Source organism: Lagenorhynchus albirostris, chromosome 19 (assembly GCF_949774975.1).
Source record: "Lagenorhynchus albirostris chromosome 19, mLagAlb1.1, whole genome shotgun sequence".
NCBI classification, from domain to species: Eukaryota; Metazoa; Chordata; class Mammalia; order Artiodactyla; family Delphinidae; genus Lagenorhynchus; species Lagenorhynchus albirostris.
Window position 1 is genome coordinate 33,345,269 of NC_083113.1, and position 18,548 is coordinate 33,363,816.

Consider the following 18,548-nt stretch of genomic DNA (forward strand, 5'->3'; position numbering starts at 1 on the left):
GAAGCTCTCTCTAGGTGATTTCTAACAGGACTTGGTCAGGAGTAGGCCCTTCAGAGTGTGAACACCGGGTCCAGCGCCTCTCACACCACTGGTGATGTAAGCTGTGCCTAAGAACATTCACATGGGAGCCTCAGCCTAAGGGCCAGAAGGTCAGCAGCTGGGGTCAGGGTGAAGGTGGGCTCCTCAGCTGGCTGGGCACCGCTAGGACCGCAAGTCTGGTGCTGGGGTTGTCATTCCTATGGTGACCACCAGGGGTCACGCTTGGCCACTTCTGCATTCTTCCCTGGTCCCAGAGCCCATGGGCAACCTGCAGAGGGCAGCGAGGACTCCCACATTCCTGCCAACTGCAAGGTGGGGCATTTCCAGCAAGAGTGCATCTGAGGCCCTGACTTGGCTTTCCCACCTCTGTTAAATAAGAAAACTGGTAAGTTTTTCCATCCCTCTGTGGGAATGTCTGCTGGTCTTTTATCTACCCATCCATTTATCTCTTTGTTCATTCACTCATCTGTTCATCCATTCATCCTTCTGTCTGTCCATCCATTCATTATTCCTCTATTTTCCATTTGTTCATGTATCCATTCATCTGTCCTTTTATCCAGTCATCCATCCATCCAACATCCAACATCTGTCCATCTACCCTCTGTCTATCCCACATGCACAAAGACCCCATGTTGAGCCAGGCTTGCTCAGCCTGAGGTTCCCCATGAAGGGAGGAGGCCCATTTGCTGCTCCTACCACCCCTCTCCCCCATCTCCTCCAGGCTCACCATCTGGTGGGATCAGGGATGTACCAGGCAATGATAACATAAGATGATGTGTGTGGACAAAATTGGGGGTGCAAAAATGTCACATTTCATTATTAATTTTTATAGCACATTAGACTCCAAGGCTCTCCCATCCTCTGCATGGGGATCGACATTGTGGAGAAGGTCTTTGAGTTAAACAAAAATCTGAGAGGCTTATGTTGCTCCTGGAAGGCAAATGGGTGAAGGGCCTCTGGTTCAGCTTCAGCCCCTCGTAGTCACTGCTGATGTCCTCGTATTGGAGCCCATGGGGTCTCTTCGTCGGCTGGCTCCTGGCCCCTCCCCAGGCTTCCTGGCCCAGGGGATGCTTTGCTGAGAAGCTGCCTGTCAGAGGCACCCCAGACCTTCCTCCGCAGAAACGGGAGCCTCTGGTCTCATGCAGGCAGGTCCTGGCTTCAGTCCTTCACCACAGGGACCCACGCCACAGGAACACAAACCGACCCGGACCCTAGATCCTGGAGCCTGTGGGCTTGGCTTCTTCCTTAGGTGAGCTGTTAGGGCAGGGTGAGCGGTGTAACCCAGCCTGGCAGGAAGGTTTCTTACGAGAGGGGACTTCTAACTGAGACCTCCATGTTGAGTAGAGTGGGACAGGGGAAGGCAAGTGGGAGGGGAAAGTTGGGGGTGGTAAGAGGAAGAGGGAGTGCAGACACATGGGCTTGGTGGGCAGGGTGGCAGTGGGAGGGGCAAGAGAGAAACCAGAGGGGTAAGAAGGGGCCCCATCTTGGAGCTTGGGCAGTGGGGGATATTGAAGGTCTTTGACCAGGTGAGCTCCCCATGCAGGTGGTGTTTCCAAAGAGTCACTCTGGCAGTGGGTGGAAACAGGTTGGAAAAATGTCCAGGGAGGAGTAGCCATCTCTGGTTGTTCCCGGGTGGACGTGAGACACTGGTGAGTCACCCCTCCCACGGTTGTGCTGACAGCAGGAATGGAGGGAGGGGGGTCGAGGCTCTGTGGGGCGTTGGGAGGGGGGACCCACAGGATGGAATTGCTTGGCTGGCCACCAGGTTGTGGGTGGAGTCATCAGGCTGATACCTGGGGTCCTGGGTGGTGGGTGGTCTGTCTGTAACTGGGGTGGGGAACCCACGAAGGGAGAACAGGTGGTATGTGTGTGTGCCTCAGTTTTACTGATGTAATCCTTTATTGTTAAACATTAATAAAATGTGAACTATAGAGAATACACAGCATCTATACACAATTTAACAAAAATTATAAAGCAAATCCCCATGTAACCCCCACCCCCTGAAACCTCCAGCCTCTTTTCTCCATCCCACACCTTCCTGCATGGAGCATGGAAACATCCTGACATTTACAGGCATCGCTTCCTCACTTGTATTGATAGTTTGACCCCCTATATCTGCATCTCTGAATAACATAATTTTGGTTTTCCCTGTTTTAGAAGTTTATGTAAAAAAACCCCATGTTCCTTCAACTTACCATTAAGTGGGTAGGATTCATCTGTGTCTGTGTGTAGATACAGTTTATTCAAGCTCATTGCTGTATGCCATTCCAGTACGTGACCACACTACAAGCTATGAACCCATTCTCCTGTGGATGGACGTTTGGGATGTTTGCAGGTTAGGGCTATTGCAACCAATGCTCCGATGAACGTTCTCATATGTACGTAGAGGTACATATTTATACACGTGTTTCTCCAAGCTGTATATCTGGGAATGGGATTTCTGAGCTACAGGTCACATGTATCTTCAACTTTACTAGAAGATGCCAGTTTTCTGAAGTGGGTGAACAAATTTACAGTCCCACTCTGCTTGGATGAGTGTTCCCATGGCTCTCTGGTGCTGCACAAGGCATTGCTATTTTTTGGCAATCTGCTGGGTGTGTAATGGTATCTCGTCGTTACTGTAAGCTGCATTTCCAAGGCAATTTAATGAACTAGAGCATCTCTTCATATATTTATTGGCTGGTTGGACCCTCCCCCCTTTTAAAGTGTCTATTTAAATCTTTTGTCTATTTTCTATAGGGTTGTTTGCAGCGTATGCCTCTGGTGCCAGTGTCACTCCGATTTCGGCCGCTGTGCGGGGTACAAACCTCCCAGCAGAGAGCCAATCTTTCCACATTCTACCCAGGGTCTTCTCCAACACTGTGGAAAAGACTGGAATGGGGGCGTGATAGCTGATGAATGGGCTCCCCACCTCCTGACCTTCATGGAGACAGCTCTGGAGCTCCTCAGAGGTCCTGGAGGTCCCGCTGCCTACAGCAGTGACCTTGATAATGCCCTTGTATTTGGATGTCTGCCTGCCCTGTCTCACTCTCCCCACCCCTCACTCCTCCCTCGGGCATCATCTTCTAGATGCCCAAGCCCTTTTCTCAGGCTCCCTTCTCCTCTTGTTCTTATTGATTTCTGGGGGATATTTACATATTCTGGATACGACTCCCTTGTCTGTTACACTATTGCAATTATATTTTCCCACTCTGTGATTTTTTCTATTCACTTTTTTCCCCTGTAGTCTTTTTTTTTTAAGTAAAAAATTTTTTGGCCTCACCACGTGGCTTGTGCGATCTTATTTCCCTGACCGGGGATCAAACCAGGGCCCTTGGTAGTGAGAGCATGGAGTCCTAGCCACTGGACTGCCAGGGAATTCCCTCTCCTGTAGTCTTTTCATGAATAGAAACTCTTCAGTTTAATATGTTCTAGTTGATTAAACATTTACCTGATGGCTGGTGCTTTTGTGTCTAAGAAATTCTTCCCTTATTCAAAGTCAGGAAGACATATTTCTATATCATTGCTCAGAAGTTTTGTAGCTTTTCACCATTAGGTCTTTAATTTACCTGCAGTTGGTTTTCGTGACTGGTATGTAGTAGGATTGAATTTTTTTTTTTCTCCATATGGATACCCAACCATCCGAGCACCATTAATTAAAAGTCAAGTCTCTCCTCAAGTCTCAGAAATGCCACCTCTGTCGTAAATCAGGCAGCCACGTATGTATGGGACCATTGGTGAGTGTGTCAGTTTATTTCTGATGTCCCAATTAAGTTTTAGAATTTTATCTGAATTTTGTACATTTCTGGTTAGATTTACTTCTAGGTACTTGATATATTTTGAAGTGTTGTAGATGGTGGTTATATTAGTTACTTATTGACATGTAACAAATTATCCCCAAACTCAGCATCAAAACCCCAAACATTTATTATCTCCAGTTTTTGTGAGTAGGAACCTAGCTGGTGGCTCTGGCTTAAGGTCTTTTATGAGGCTGCAGTCAAGCTGATGGCTAGGGCTGTGGCTTTATCTGAAGGCTTTGATTCCCACAGTGAGAAGCTGGAAGAAGGACCTCGGTTGTTGTCTTCTTTGAAGAAAGAATTCAGCAAAGAGACCAAGGCTGTTAAAAAGATAAAAGCATTTATTAGAAGCAAAGTACGTGTGGAAGAAGCAAAGTATTTGTGGAAAAAACAAAATATGTGTAAAAGAGCCCACAGGTGAGTCAGATTGAGTTTCACCCAGTGGGGGCAGCTTAGATTGCTTATATAGGGGCAGTTTTCCTTTTTTTTTTTTTTCCTGGCCAGTCATCTCCATATTTGGTCCTGGTGTGGGTGTGAATCTCTCAGCCAAGATGGATTCCAGCTGGCGTATCCTCTCTCCTTTTGTCCTTCCCGTAGACTGAGGGTCTTCTCTGTGCATGTGTTGGGCAGGGAAATCCACAAGAATGCACCCAATCAGGGCCCAATTCTCCCACTGGTATCCCATCTCAAAGAGTCAGCAGGAGACCAGCTGCAGCTGCTCAGCCTGGGGCCTATCTATCTCCTACCTCAGCTTGATTTGTAGGTCTGCCTCATGTCATGGCAACTGGCTTTCCTGGGAAGAAGTGATTTGAGAGAGAGAGAGAGAGAGAACACCCAAGAATGTAAGCCACAGTCTTTTAATAACCTAACATCAGAAGTGACATCTCATGATTTCTGCCATATTCTATTCTTTTTTTAATTTTATTTTTGGCTGCTTTTGGGTCTTCGTTGCTGCACGCGGGCTTTTCTCTGGTTGCGACGAGCAGGGGCTACTCTTCGTTGTAGTGTGCAGGCTTCTCATTGCGGTGGCTTCTCTTGTTGTGGAGCACGGGCTCTAGGCACACGGGCTTCAGTAGTTGTGGCTCATGGGCCCTAGAGCGCAGGCTCAGTAGTTGTGGCACACAGGCTTAGTTGTTCTGCAGCATGTGGGATCTTCCGGGACCAGGGCTCGAACCCGTGTCTCCTGCATTGGCAGGCGGATTCTTATCCACTGCGCCACGAGGGAAGCCCCATATTCTGGTCATTAGAAATAAGTTACTAAGTGCGGCCCACACAAGGGGATGGGATTACATAAAGGCGTGACTACCAGGAAGCTGGGATCATTTGGGGCCATCATATAGTGAATAAAGCCTGTTACAGTGACCTTTTAAAAAGTTTATTTTCTAATAGTGGTTACTATATAGTATTGCATAGTGATGTGGGGTTATTTTTGGTTTTTTAAGGCAGAGGTTTTTTTTCTAGCTTTTTGTTTGTTTGTTTGTTTTCTGGCTGCACCCTGCGGCTTACTGGATCTTAGGTCCCTGACTAGGGATTGAACCCGCGCCTTTGGCAGTGAATCCTAACCACTGGACCGCCAGGGAATTCCCCATAATGATGTCTTAACATTGATTTTTTGTATCTGGCAACCTTGCTAAACTCTCTTATTAATTCTAATAGTTTTCAATTTTTAAAAATGTACTCATTATAGCATCTATGAATAATGAAGTTTGTTTTTTTCTGTCCAATCCTTGTCTGTTTTATTTCTCTTCCTTTTCTTACTGCATAGGCTAGGTCTTACAGAACAATACAGAACTGGTATAGTAACAGCAGGCTTTCTTATCTTGCTACCAATTTCAAAGGGAAAGTTTTTGACAGTTTCATCTTAAAGTATAATATTTGCTGTAGGGTTTTTTTAAAAAATGTATACCCTTTATCAGATTTAGGAAGTTCCTTATATTTCTAGTTTACTAAGGTTTTTTTTGTTTTTAAAACCATGAATGGATATTGAATTTTGTCAAACATCTCTTTTGCATACAATGATCATTAGAATTTTCACCTTTGATCTATTAATGTTTGAACTACATTAATTTTTCTTCTAACTTTAAATCTACATTGCATTGGTTAAACCTAAGTCGATCATAACATTATCCTTTTATATGTTTCTGGGTATAGTTTGTAATATCTTGTTTAGAATTTTTGCCTCTGTGTTCTTGAGAGAGAGTAACCTGTAATTTTTCTTTCTCATATGCCTTGTTGCGTTTTGATGTCAAGATTATGCTAGCCTCATAAAATGAGTTTGAGTCTTCATTAAGAGTTTGGGCCAATTTAGAATTATTATGTCTTTCCAGAATTTTCTGTAGTATTTTCCAGTGACGCTCTCTGGTGATGGGTTTTCATTGTGGGAAGATTTTTGACTACAGATAGAAGTTACTTAGTGTACAGGACTGTTCAGGATTTTTTTTTTTTTTTTTTTTTTTTTTGCGGTACAGGGGCCTCTCACTGTTGTGGCCTCTCCTGTTGCGGAGCACAGGCTCCGGACACGCAGGCCCAGAGGCCATGGCTCACAGGCCCCGCCGCTTCGCGGCATGTGGGATCTTCCTGGACCAGGGCACGAACCCGCGTTCCCTACATCGGCAGGCGGACTCTCAACCACTGCGCCACCAGGGAAGCCCCTGTTCAGGATTTTTATTTCCATTTAGAATGCTTACTGCAGCTTAAGTAAGCAATGTTTTTCTAGGAATTTTATAATATTTAATTATATTAATTTTTAGATTTATTGGCATAAAATTGTTCACAATATTCTGTTTATACTGTTATAACATAATGTTTCTCTTTTCCAACCTGACATAGGTTATTTGTGCCTTTTTCTTTTACCTTCATAGTTTGCCAGAGGTTTGTCAGTTTTGTTAGTCTTTCACATAGTCAATTTTGATTTTTGTTGATTTTCTTAATTGTAAGTTTGCTTACTACTTTACTAACTTGTGCTTTTATCTTTATTATTTTTCTGCTATATACTTTTAATTTACTACTCTTTTTCTAACTCCTTGAGGTAGATGCTTACCTAACTAATTTTAAGCCTTTATTCAGTTCTAATATATGCTATATATTTCCTTATAAGTATTACTTTAGAAAAATTTCCTACGATTTTGAATATATATTTTCATTACTGTTCAGTTTTAGAAATAGTTTAAGTTTTTAATTGTGGTTCCTTCTTTGTTATAAAAAGTGTGTCTTTAAATTTTCTGAATATGTGGGGATTTCCTTTTATATTGATTTCAAGCTTAATTACATTGTGGTCAGAGAAACATTATCTGAATGATTTAAATCCCTTGACATTTATTGAGATTTGCTTTATGGCCCAGAATATGAGCTATATTTATAAATGTTCTGGATGGGCTTGAAATGGGTTTTTTACATTTGTTGTGTGCAGTGTTCTATGTATGTTCAAGTCTAATTTATTAACTGAGTTCATCAAATCTTCATCTCCCTTCCCTATCAAATTGAAAAAGTTGTCTGAAAATTTATTATGGCTGTTGATTTGTCTATTTTTCTGTGTAGTTTTATCAAGTTTTGCTGTATATATTTTGAGCTTATGTTATTAGGTACATAGAAATTTAATATTGTTACGTCCTCCTAGTGAAATTAAGTTTTATTATTATCTTTCCCTCTAGTAATGCATTTTGCCTTAACGTCTACTTTGTCTTTTTTCTTAAAATTAATTAATTAATTTTTGGCTGCATTGGGTTTTCGTTGCTCCGTGTGGGCTTTCTCTAGTTGTGACAAACAGGGGCTACTCTTCGTTGCGGTGTGCGGGCTTCTCATTGCAGTGGCTTCTCTTGTTGAGGAGCATGGGCTCTAGGAGTGGGCTTCAGTAGTTGTGGCTCGTGGGCTCTAGAGCACAGGCTCAGTAGTTGTGGTGCATGGGCTTAGTTGCTTCACGGCATGTGGGATCTTCCTGGACCAGGGCTACGAACCCATGTCCCCTGCATTAGTAGGTGGATTCATAACCACTGTGCCACCAGGGAACCCCTACTTTGTCTTTTTATGAATATAGTTATAACAATTTTTTTAAAACTAGTATTTTTATTTTATTACCTTAAACTTTTCTCTAGTCTTATGTTTTAGAGGTGTTTGTTCATTTTTTATTTTATTTTTTAAAAATATTTATTTATTTATTTATTTGGCTGTGCCGGGTCTTAGTTGCTGCATATGGGATCGTCATTGCAGCATGTGGGATCTTTAGTTGTGGCATGCGGGGTCTTTAGTTGTGGCATGTGGGATATAGTTCCCTGACCAGGGATGGAACCCAGGCCCCCTGCATTGGGAGTGCAGAGTCTTTTTTTTTTTTTTTTTAAGATTTTTTTGATGTGGACCATTTTTAAAGTCTTTACTGAATTTGTTACAATGTTGCTTCTTATTTTAGTGTTTTGGGTTTTTGGCCACGAGGCATGTGGGATCTTAGCTCCCCAACCAGGGATTGAACCCACACCCCCTGCACAGGAAGGAGAAGTCTTAACCACTGGACCTCCAGGGAAGTCCCTGTTCATTCTTAAACAAAATAAATTACCCCCATCCAGTCTGAAAATTTTGCTTTTTAACTGGAGCATTTATAATTAATGTATATGTACAGGTAAATGTAAGGTACACCTACTGTAAATATTTGGAATTAAATCTACCATCTTATTTTGTGCTACTTATCTTATTCATCCTATTTTTGTCTTTTCTTTCTGGCTTTAAAGAGTTGTCTGTATATGTTTTATCATTTAACTCATATCATTTACTTCCTTAATAAGTTTGAAATGATATACTCTTGTTTCTATTCCTTTGGTGCAGGAGCTGGCAACGTTTTTCTATAAAAAGCCAGATGGTAAATATTTTAGGCTTTGCCTGCCACAGACAGTCTGTCACACATTCTTCTTTGTTTGGATTATTATAACCCTTTTCATATGTAGAAACCATTCTTAGTTTGCAGGCCATACAAAAACAGGTTGCAAGCTGGGTCTGACCCATGGGCCAGTGTCCTGACCCTTTTTTTCAGTGTTTACCCTAGAAATTGTAACATGCACACTTAATTTATTAAAGCCTAAAATTTATCAAACCTTTGCCCTTCCCCTGAATACCACATTGATATTAGAATATTTTGATTCTATTTACTTCCCACTCCCAATTTATGTTAGATTGTCTGATATTTTCATTTTATTTTAAATTCCACTAGACTTTATGATTACTGTTCTATACAGTCATTATTTTATACATTTGTCCATATTTTTTTTTACCACTTTCTCTAGTCCCTATTCTTTTTTGTATCCTCAACCCTCCATCTAGATAATTTTCCTTCTGCCTCAAGTACATGTTTTAAAATTTTCTTTAGTGAGGTTTTGCTGATGATTAACTCTCTCAGTTTTTGTTTGAAAGAAAATGTCTTTATTTTGCCTTCATTCTTAAAAGATATTTTAGCTGAATATAGATTCTAGGTTGGCAGTTATTTTGCTTCATCACAGTGAGGATTTTGTTCTATTTTTCTATGATTTCTGTCATTGCTGTTGAGAATGATTTGTAAGTCTAATTGCCATTCCTTTGAAAGTAAATGGTCTTTTCTCTCTGGCTGGTTTTGATATTTTCTCATTGTTTTTCTATTTCTGTTAAATATCAATTTCTTTGTATTTGTTCTGTTTGAGATTTTCTGGGCCACTTGTATCTGTGGATGGGCCACTTGTATCTTGCATCAGTTCTGGAAAATACTCAGCCACTACCTCTAAATATTTCTTCCTCTTTCCTTGGGATTCTGATTAAATATGTGTTGGATTTTTCTCTCACTATATCCTCCATGTTTCCTATCTTCTTATCAGTATTCTCCATCTTCTTGTCTTTATGGAATACATTCTAGATAATTTCTTCTGATGTATCTTCAAGTTTCTAAAAGTTTCCTTTGGCTCTTTAAAAAACATGCGATGTCACTTTCCATAGTTTACTGCTCCCTGAAGATATCTTCAGGTTGTTCTTTTTTTTTTTTTTTTTTTTGCGGTATGTGGGCCTCTCACTGTTGTGGCCTCTCCCGTTGCAGAGCACAGGCTCCAGATGCGCAGGCTCAGCGGCCATGGCTCACGGGCTCAGCCGCTCTGCAGCATGTGGGATCTTCCAGACCGGGGCACGAACCCATGTCCCCTGCATCAGCAGGCGTACTCTCAACCACTACACCACCAGGGAAGCCCCGTTCATTTTTTATAGACTATAGTAAGGATAGTTATTTTATCCTCTTTATCTGATCATTACAAAATCTGCAGTAACCATGGATCTGCTTCTACTGGTTTTGACTTACATTCTCTCTTGTCTTTATGTACTTTGTCATCTTTGACCTGGTTATGGGCATTGGCTTTGAAAAATTATTTGTGGGGCTTCCCCCAAGGAATGGATGTGGTCCCCTCCAGCCTTGTATTTGTTTTTTTTGTTTTTGTTTTTTTGTAAAATACATATTTTATATCTATAGATGCACAGAAAAAAATCATTAGAAGAACATTCACTACATCATTGTTTGCCCAGAAGGACATAATTATAAGTGATTCTCTTCACTGTCTTTTTGAGGCTTCATACATTTCTATGAGCACGTTACTTATTTTTTTTAATTTTAAAATTTTATTTTATTTATTATTTTATACAGCAGGTTCTTATTAGCCATCCATTTTATACACATCAGTGTATATATGTCAATCCCAATTGCCCAATTCAGCACACCACCATCTCCACCCCGCCGCGGCTTTCCCCCCTTGGTGTCTATACGTTTGTTCTCTACATCTGTGTCTCAACCTCTGCCCTACAAACCAGTTCATCTGTACCATTTTTCTAGGTTCCACATACATGCGTTAATATATGATATCTGTTTTTCTCTTTCTGACTTACTTCACTCTGTATGACAGTCTCTAGATCCATCCACGTCTCAACAAATGACTCAAATTCGTTCCTTTTTATGGCTGAGTAATATTCCATTGTATATATGTACCACATCTTCTTTATCCATTTGTCTATCAATGGGCATTTAGGTTGCTTCCATGACCTGGCTATTGTAAATACTGCTGCAATGAACATTGGGGTGCATGTGTCTTTTTGAATTATGGTTTTCTCTGGGTATATGCCCAGTAGTGAGATTGCTGGATCATATGGTAATTCTATTTTTAGCTTTTTAAGGAACCTCCGTACTGTTCTCCATAGTGGCTGTATCAATTTACATTCCCACCAACAGTGCAAGAGGGTTCCCTTTTCTCCACACTCTCTCCAGCATTTGTTGTTTGTAGATTTTCTGATAATGCCCATTCTAACCGGTGTGAGGTGATACCTCATTGTAGTTTTGATTTGCATTTCTCTAATAATTAATGATGTTGAGCAGCTTTTCATGTGCCTCTTGCCCACCTGCATGTCTTCTTTGGAGAAATGTCTATTTAGGTCTTCTGCCCATTTTTGGATTGTGTTGTTTGTTTCTTTAATATTGAGCTGCATGAGCTGTTTATATATATTGGAGATTAATCCTTTGTCTGTTGATTCATTTGCAAATATTTTCTCCCATTCTGAGAGTTGTCTTTTTGTCTTGTTTATGGTTTCCTTTGCTGTGCAAAAGGTTTGAAGTTTCATTAGGTCCCATTTGTTTATTTTTGTTTTTATTTCCATTACTCTAGGATGTGGATCAAAAAAGATCTTGCTGTGATTTATGTCAAAGAGTTTTCTTCCTATGTTTTCCTCTAAGAGTTTTATAGTGTCTGGTCTTACGTTTAGGTCTTGAATCTATTTTGAGTTTATTTTTGTGTATGGTGTTAGGGAGTGTTCTAATTTCATTCTTTTACATGTAGCTGTCCAGTTTTCCCAGCATCATTTATTGAAGAGACTGTCTTTTCTCCATTGTATATCCTTGCCTCCTTTGTCATAGATTAGTTGACCATAGGTTTGTGGGTTTATCTCTGGGCTTTGTATCTTGTTGCATTGATCTATGTTTCTGTTTTTGTGCCAGTACCATATTGTCTTGATTACTGTAGCTTTGTAGTATAGTCTGAAGTCAGGGAGTCTCATTCCTCCAGCTCCGTTTTTTCCCTTGAGACTGCTTTGGCTATTCGGGATCTTTTGTGTCTCCATACAAATTTTAAGATTTTTTGTTCTAGTTCCATAAAAAATGGCATTGGTAATTTGACAGGGATTGCATTGAATCTGTAGATTGCTTTGGGTAGTATAGTCATTTTCACAATATTGATTCTTCCAATCCAAGATCATGGTATATCTCTCCATCTGTTGGTATCATCTGTAATTTCTTTCATCAGTGTCTTCTAGTTTTCTGCATACAGGTCTTTTGTCTCCCTAGGTAGGTTTATTCCTAGGTATTTTATTCCTTTTGTTGCATGGTAAATGGGAGTGTTTCCTTAATTTCTCTTTCAGATTTTTCATCATTAGTGTATAGGAATGCAAGAGATTTCTGTGCATTAATTTTGTATCCTGCAACTTTACCAAATTCATTGATTAGCTCTAGTAGTTTTCTGGTGGCATCTTTAGGATTCTCTATGTATAGTATCATGTCATCTGCAAACAGTGACAGTTTTACTTCTTCTTTTCCAATTTGTATTCCTTTTATTTCTTTTTCTTCTCTGATTGCCGTGGCTAGGACTTCCAAAACTATGTTGAATAATAGTGGTGAGAGAGGACATCCTTGTCTTTTTCCTGATTTTAGAGGAAAAGCTTTCAGTTTTTCACCATTGAGAGAATGATGTTTGCTGTGGGTTTGTCATATATGGCCTTTATTATGTTGAGGTAGGTTCCCTCTATGCTCACTTTCTGGAGAGTTTTTATCATAAATCAGTGTTGAATTTTGTCAAAAGCTTTTTCTGCATCTATTGAGGTGATCATATGGTTTTTTTCCTTCAATTTGTTAATATGGTGTATCACATTGATTGATTTGCGTATATTGAAGAAACCTTGCATCCTTGGGATAAATCCCACTTGAGCATGGTGTATGATCCTTTTAATGTGTTGTTGGATTCTGTTTGCTAGTATTTTGTTGAGGATTTTTGCATCTATATTCATCAGTGATATTGATCTGTAATTTTCTTTTTTTGTCGTATCTTTGTCTGGTTTTGGTATCAGGGTGATGTTGGCCTCATAGAATGAGTTTGGGAGTGTTCCTTCCTCTGCAATTTTTTGGAAGAGTTTGAGAAGGATGGGTGTTAGATCTTTTCTAAATATTTGATAGAATTCACCTGTGAAGCCATCTGGTCCTGGACTTTTGTTTGTTGGAAGATTTTTAATCACAGTTTCAATTTCAGTGCTTGTGATTTGTCTGTTCATATTTTCTATTTCTTCCTGGTTCAGTCTTGGAAGGTTATACCTTTCTAAGAATTTGTCCATTTCTTCCAGGTTGTCCATTTTATTGTCATAGAGTTGCTTGTAGTAGTCTCTTAGGATGCTTTGTATTTCTGTGGTGTCTGTTGTAACTTCTCCTTTTTCATTTCTAATTTTATTGATTTGAGTCCTCTCTCTCTTTTTCTTGATGAGTCTGGTTAATGGTTTATCAATGTTGTTTATCTTCTCAAAGAACCAGCTTTTAGTTTTATTGATCTTTGCTATTGTTTTCTTTGTTTCTATTTCATTTATTTCTGCTCTGATCTTTATGATTTCTTTCCTTCTGCTAGCTTTGGGTTTTTTTAGTTCTTTCTCTAGTTCCTTTAGGTGTAAGGTTAGATTGTTTATTTGAGATTTTTCTTTTTTCTTGAGGTAGGCTTGTATAGCTATATACTTCCCTCTTAGAACTGCTTTTGCTGCATCCCATAGGTTTTGGATTGTCGTGTTTTCATTGTCATTTGTCTCTAGGTATTTTTTAATTTCCTCTTTGATTTCTTCAGTGATCTCTTGGTTATTTAGTAATGTATTGTTTAGCCTCCATGTGTTTGTGTTTTTTATGTTTTTTCCCTGTAATTGATTTCTAATCTCATAGCATTCTGGTCAGAAAAGATGGTTGATATGATTTCAATTTTCTTAAATTTACTGAGGCTTGATTTGTGACCCAAGATGTGATCTATCCTGGAGAATGTTCTGTGTGTACTTGAGAAGAAAGTGTAATCTTCTGTTTTTGAATGGAATGTCCTATAAATATCAATTAAATCTATCTGGTCTATTGTGTCATTTAAAGCTTCTGTTTCCTTATCTATTTTCATTTTGGATGATCTGTCCATTGGTGTAAGTGAGGTGTTAAAGTCCTCCACTATTATTGTGTTACTGTCAATTTCCTCTTTCATAGCTGTTAGCAGTTGCCTTATGTATTGAGGTGCTCCTATGTTGGGTGCATATATATTTATAATTGTTATATCTTCTTCTTGGATTGATCCCTTGATCATTATGTAGTGTCCTTCCTTGTCTCTTGTAACATTCTTTATTTTAAAGTCTATTTTATCTGATATGAGTATTACTACTCCAACTTTCTTTTGATTTCCATTTGCATGGAATATCTTTTTCCACCCCCTCACTTTCAGTCTGTATGTGTCCCTAGGTCTGAAGTGGGTCTCTTGTAGACAGCATATATATGGGTTTTGTTTTTGTATCCATTCAGCAAGCCTGTGTCTTTTGGTTGAAGCATTTAATCCATTCACGTTTAAGGTAATTGTTTTGGGTTTGTTTTTGTAGGTCCTTTTCTGCTCTTGTGTTTCGCACTTAGAGAAGTTCCTTTAGCATTTGTTGTAGAGCTGGTTTGGTGGTGCTGAATTCTCTTAGCTTTTGCTTGTCTGTAAAGTTTTTGATTTCTCCATTGAATCTGAATGAGATCCTTGCAGGGTAGAGTAATCTTGGTTGTAGATTTTTCCCTTTCATCACTTTATCATGCCACTCCCTTCTGGCTTGTAGAGTTTCTGCTGAGAAATCAGGTGTTAACCTTATGGGAGTTCCCTTGTATGTTATTTGTTGTTTTTCCTTTGTTGCTTTCATAATTCTTCTTTGTCTTTAATTTTTGCCAATTTGATCACTATGTGTCTCAGCATGTTTCTCCTTGGGTTTATCCTGTATGGGACTTGTTGCGCTTCCTGGACTTGGGTGGCTATTTCCTTTCCCATGTTAGGGAAGTTTTCAACTATAATCTCTTCAAATATTTTCTCGGGCCCTTTCTCTCTCTCTTCTCCTTCTGGGACCTTTATAATGTCAATGTTGTTGCATTTAATGTTGTCCCAGAGGTCTCTTAGGCTGTCTTCATTTCTTTTCATTCTTTTTTTTTTTTTGCGGTATGCGGGCCTGTCACTGTTGTGGCCTCTCCCGTTGCGGAGCACAGGCTCCGGACGCACAGGCTCAGCGGCCATGGCTCACGGGCCCAGCCACTCCGCGGCATGTGGGATCCTCCTGGACCGGGGCACGAACCCGCGTCCCCTGCACCGGCAGGCGGACTCCCAACCACTGCGCCACCAGGGAAGCCCTCATTCTTTTTTATTTATCCTGTTCCGCAGCAGTGAATTCCACCATTCTGTCTTCCAGGTCACTTATCTGTTCTTCTACCTCAGTTATTATGTTATTGATTCCTTCTAGTGTGGTTTTCATTTCAGTTATTGTATTGTTCATCTCTGTTTGTTTGTTCTTTAATTCTTCTAGGTGTTTGTTAAACATTTCTTGCATCTTCTTGATCTTTGCCTCCATTCTTTTTCCGAGGTCATGGATCATCTTCACTATCATTATTCTGAATTCTTTTTCTGGAAGGTTGCCTATCTCCACTTCATTTAGTTGTTTTTCTGGAGTTTTATCTTGTTCCTTCATCTGGTACATAGCCCTCTGCCTTTTCACCTTGTCTATCTTTCTGTGAATGTGGTTTTTGTTCCACACGCTGCAGGATTGTAGTTCTTCTTGCTTCTGCTGTCTGCCCTCTCGTGGATAAGGCTATCTAAGAGGCTTGTGCAAGCTTCCTGATGGGAGGGACTGGTGGTGGGTAGAGCTGACTGTTGCTCTGGTGGGTAGAGCTCAGTAAAACTTTAATCCGCTTGACTGTTGATGGGTGGGGCTGGGTTCCCTCCCTGTTGGTTGTTTGGCCTGAGGCAACCCAACACTGGAGGCTACCTGGGCTCTTTGGTGGGGCTAATGACAGACTCTGGGAGGGCTCATGCTAAGGAGTACTTCCCAGAACTTCTGCTGCCAGTGTTCTTGTCCCCGTGGTGAGCCACAGCCACCCCCCACCTCTGCAGGAGACCCTCCAACACTAGCAGGTAGGTATGGTTCAGTCTCCCCTGGGGTCACTGTTCCTTCCCCTGTGTCCCGATGCACACACTACTTTGTGTGTGCCCTCCAAGAGTGGAACCTCTGTTTCCCCCAGTCCTGTCCAAGTCCTGCAATCAAATCCCACTAGGCTTCAAAGTCTGATTCTCTAGGAATTCCTCCTCCCATTGCCAGACCCCCAGGTTGGGAAGCCTGACGTGGGGCTCAGAATCTTCACTCCAGTGGGTAGACTTCTGTGGTATAAGTGTTCTCTGGTCTGTGAGTCACTCACCCAGCAGTTAAGGGATTTGATTTTACTGTGATTGCGCCCCTCTTACCGTTTCACTGTGGCTTCTCCTTTGTCTTTGGATGTGCCGTATCTTTTTTGGTGAGTTCCAGTGTCTTCCTGTCAATGATTGTCCAGCAGCTAGTTGTGATTCTGGTGTTCTCATAAGAGGGAGTGAGAGCATGTCCTTCTACTCCACCATCTTGGTTCTTGCAGAGATGTTGAGAGGATTCATTGACAGAATGTACATGAAGCACTTTTTTCTTTCCCTTTGCGCTTGTCTAGTTTCATTCGAAGTGCACCCAGCTCTTCAGACCAGAGTTCCTAGTGTGAAACGGCTGTGCCCAACACCTCAGCTTGGCTGGCCATGTGCACGAGTGCTACGCTCAACACTGCAATCTGTTTCTTTTTTTAATATTAATAAAAATTTTTAAATTGAAGTATAGTTGATTTACAATGTTGAGTTAATTTCTGCTGTATAGCAAAGTGATTCAGTTATACATATGTATACCTTCTTTTTTTAAAATTCTTTTCCATTATGGTTTATCATAGGATATTGAATATAGTTCTCTGTACTCTACAGTAGGATCTTGTTGTTTATCCATTCTATATATAATAGCTTACATCTGCTAACCCCAACCTCCCACTCCATCCCTCCCCCAATCCCCTCCCCCTTCTTTTATTTGTTTCTGATAGGCAGTTGTGACGCTTAAGGTGGAAAAATTTCCGACCGAGTTCATAGCTTGAGGTTCCCTGTCTGCCCCTGGCTATTGTACTTGGAGTGGCAAAGTGCATGCGTGTCAGTCTATGGCTATAGTTCTCAGAATGGGCTTCTTCCCCTGCTCCTTTGCTTCTGCTCTTCTCAATTCCAAATTGCTTTCTGGGGCCAATGGGAGGGGCATGATTTAGTTCTGGTTTACCCTTTTCCCGAGGAGGGGTTCCCAACCTACATGGGAAGGGTCTGCTTTAAGACTCACCTCCCTTGACTGGCCTTTGGCCTTGACTTCTGTCCTGCTTACCCTGAAAGCCCCCAGATCTAAGCCCAAGTGGGTAACATCTGTCAATACCCTTCATACGGAAGTGGCTTTGGTGGTTCTGTTACTTTGCTTACCTCTCTGGGGTTATATTTTCTCCTCAGTTTTAGCCTGCGGCTTCCCCATGATCTTTTTAGCTCTGCAATTAAAAAAAATATTTTACTCAGCATTTTAAACCATGTTCAGAGGGTAAAGGAAATCTGCCATCACTGAAAACAAAAATCTTAATATCAGTTTTAGATGCACTGGGTCTGAGGGTCTGAGGGGACATTTGCATAAAGGAAAGTCTTCTCTTTATTTAAAAAAAATTTTTTTTTAAAAATTTTTGGCTGCATTGGCTCTTCATTGCTGCATGCAGGCTTTCTCTAGTTGTGGCGAGCGGAGGATACTCTTTGTTGCAGTGTGCGGGCTTCTCATTGAGGGGACTTCTTTTTTTGCAGAGCATGGCTCTAGGTGCGTGGGCTTCAGTAGTTGCAGCATGCAGGCCCTGGAGTGCGCGGGCTTCAGTAGTCACGGCACTTGGGCTCAGTATTTGTGGCGCACGGGCTCAGAAGTTGTGGCTCATGGGCTCTAGAGCACAGGCTCAGTAGTTGTGGCGCACGGGCTTAGTTGCTCCACGGCCTGTGGGATCTTCCCAGACCAGGGCTCAAACCCATGTCCCATGCACTGGCAGGCGGATTCTTAACCACTGTGCCACCAGAAAGTCTTCTCTTTATAATGCCAGTCTCTACATATATCCAGCCTACAACTTGTCACCACCTTGGTGTACCACTGCCAGGATGCTGTGTCCTCTGAGATGGTGTGAGCAGAAGTGAGTTAGATACAACCGGCAGAACTCAAGGAAAGATCAGATGCCTTCCCTTCCTTGGGGAGGCAGGAAAGTGGAGCCCGACTCCCCAGCTCGTGGCACATCTCCCAGTGACCTCACCTGTGTCCACCTGCCCCCAAACTGCTGCCGTAAGGACCTCTTGCCTCCTCCTCCGTGGATGGCTGGTAAAATGGGCACAGTGCTGTGGGCTGACTGCAGCAATGACTAGGCAGAAATCCCAGCTTCCTCACATACGAGTTATGCAACCCCAGGAAGCTACACCTAACCTCTCCCAGCCTGAGTTGACAGATCTGCAATATGGGACAGTCATAATAGTAACTAGCTTATAGCGTTGATAGGAGAATAAACTAGTTAATAACTGTAATGCCCTTGAGAGAGTGCCTGCAACATAATAGGCACTATAAAATCTTTTT

General features: G+C 41.3%; 1 long non-coding RNA gene across 1 annotated transcript; it reads right to left on the reverse strand.

The window, feature by feature from the left end:
- Positions 1–3,852: 3,852 nt before the first annotated feature.
- LOC132510319 (uncharacterized) lies at positions 3,853–18,331 on the reverse strand. Its single transcript, XR_009537280.1, has 3 exons — positions 18,235–18,331; positions 17,384–17,445; positions 3,853–4,135 (listed from the first exon to the last, which is right to left on the reverse strand). It is a non-coding gene; the product is annotated as an uncharacterized LOC132510319 (long non-coding RNA).
- Positions 18,332–18,548: the final 217 nt, after the last annotated feature.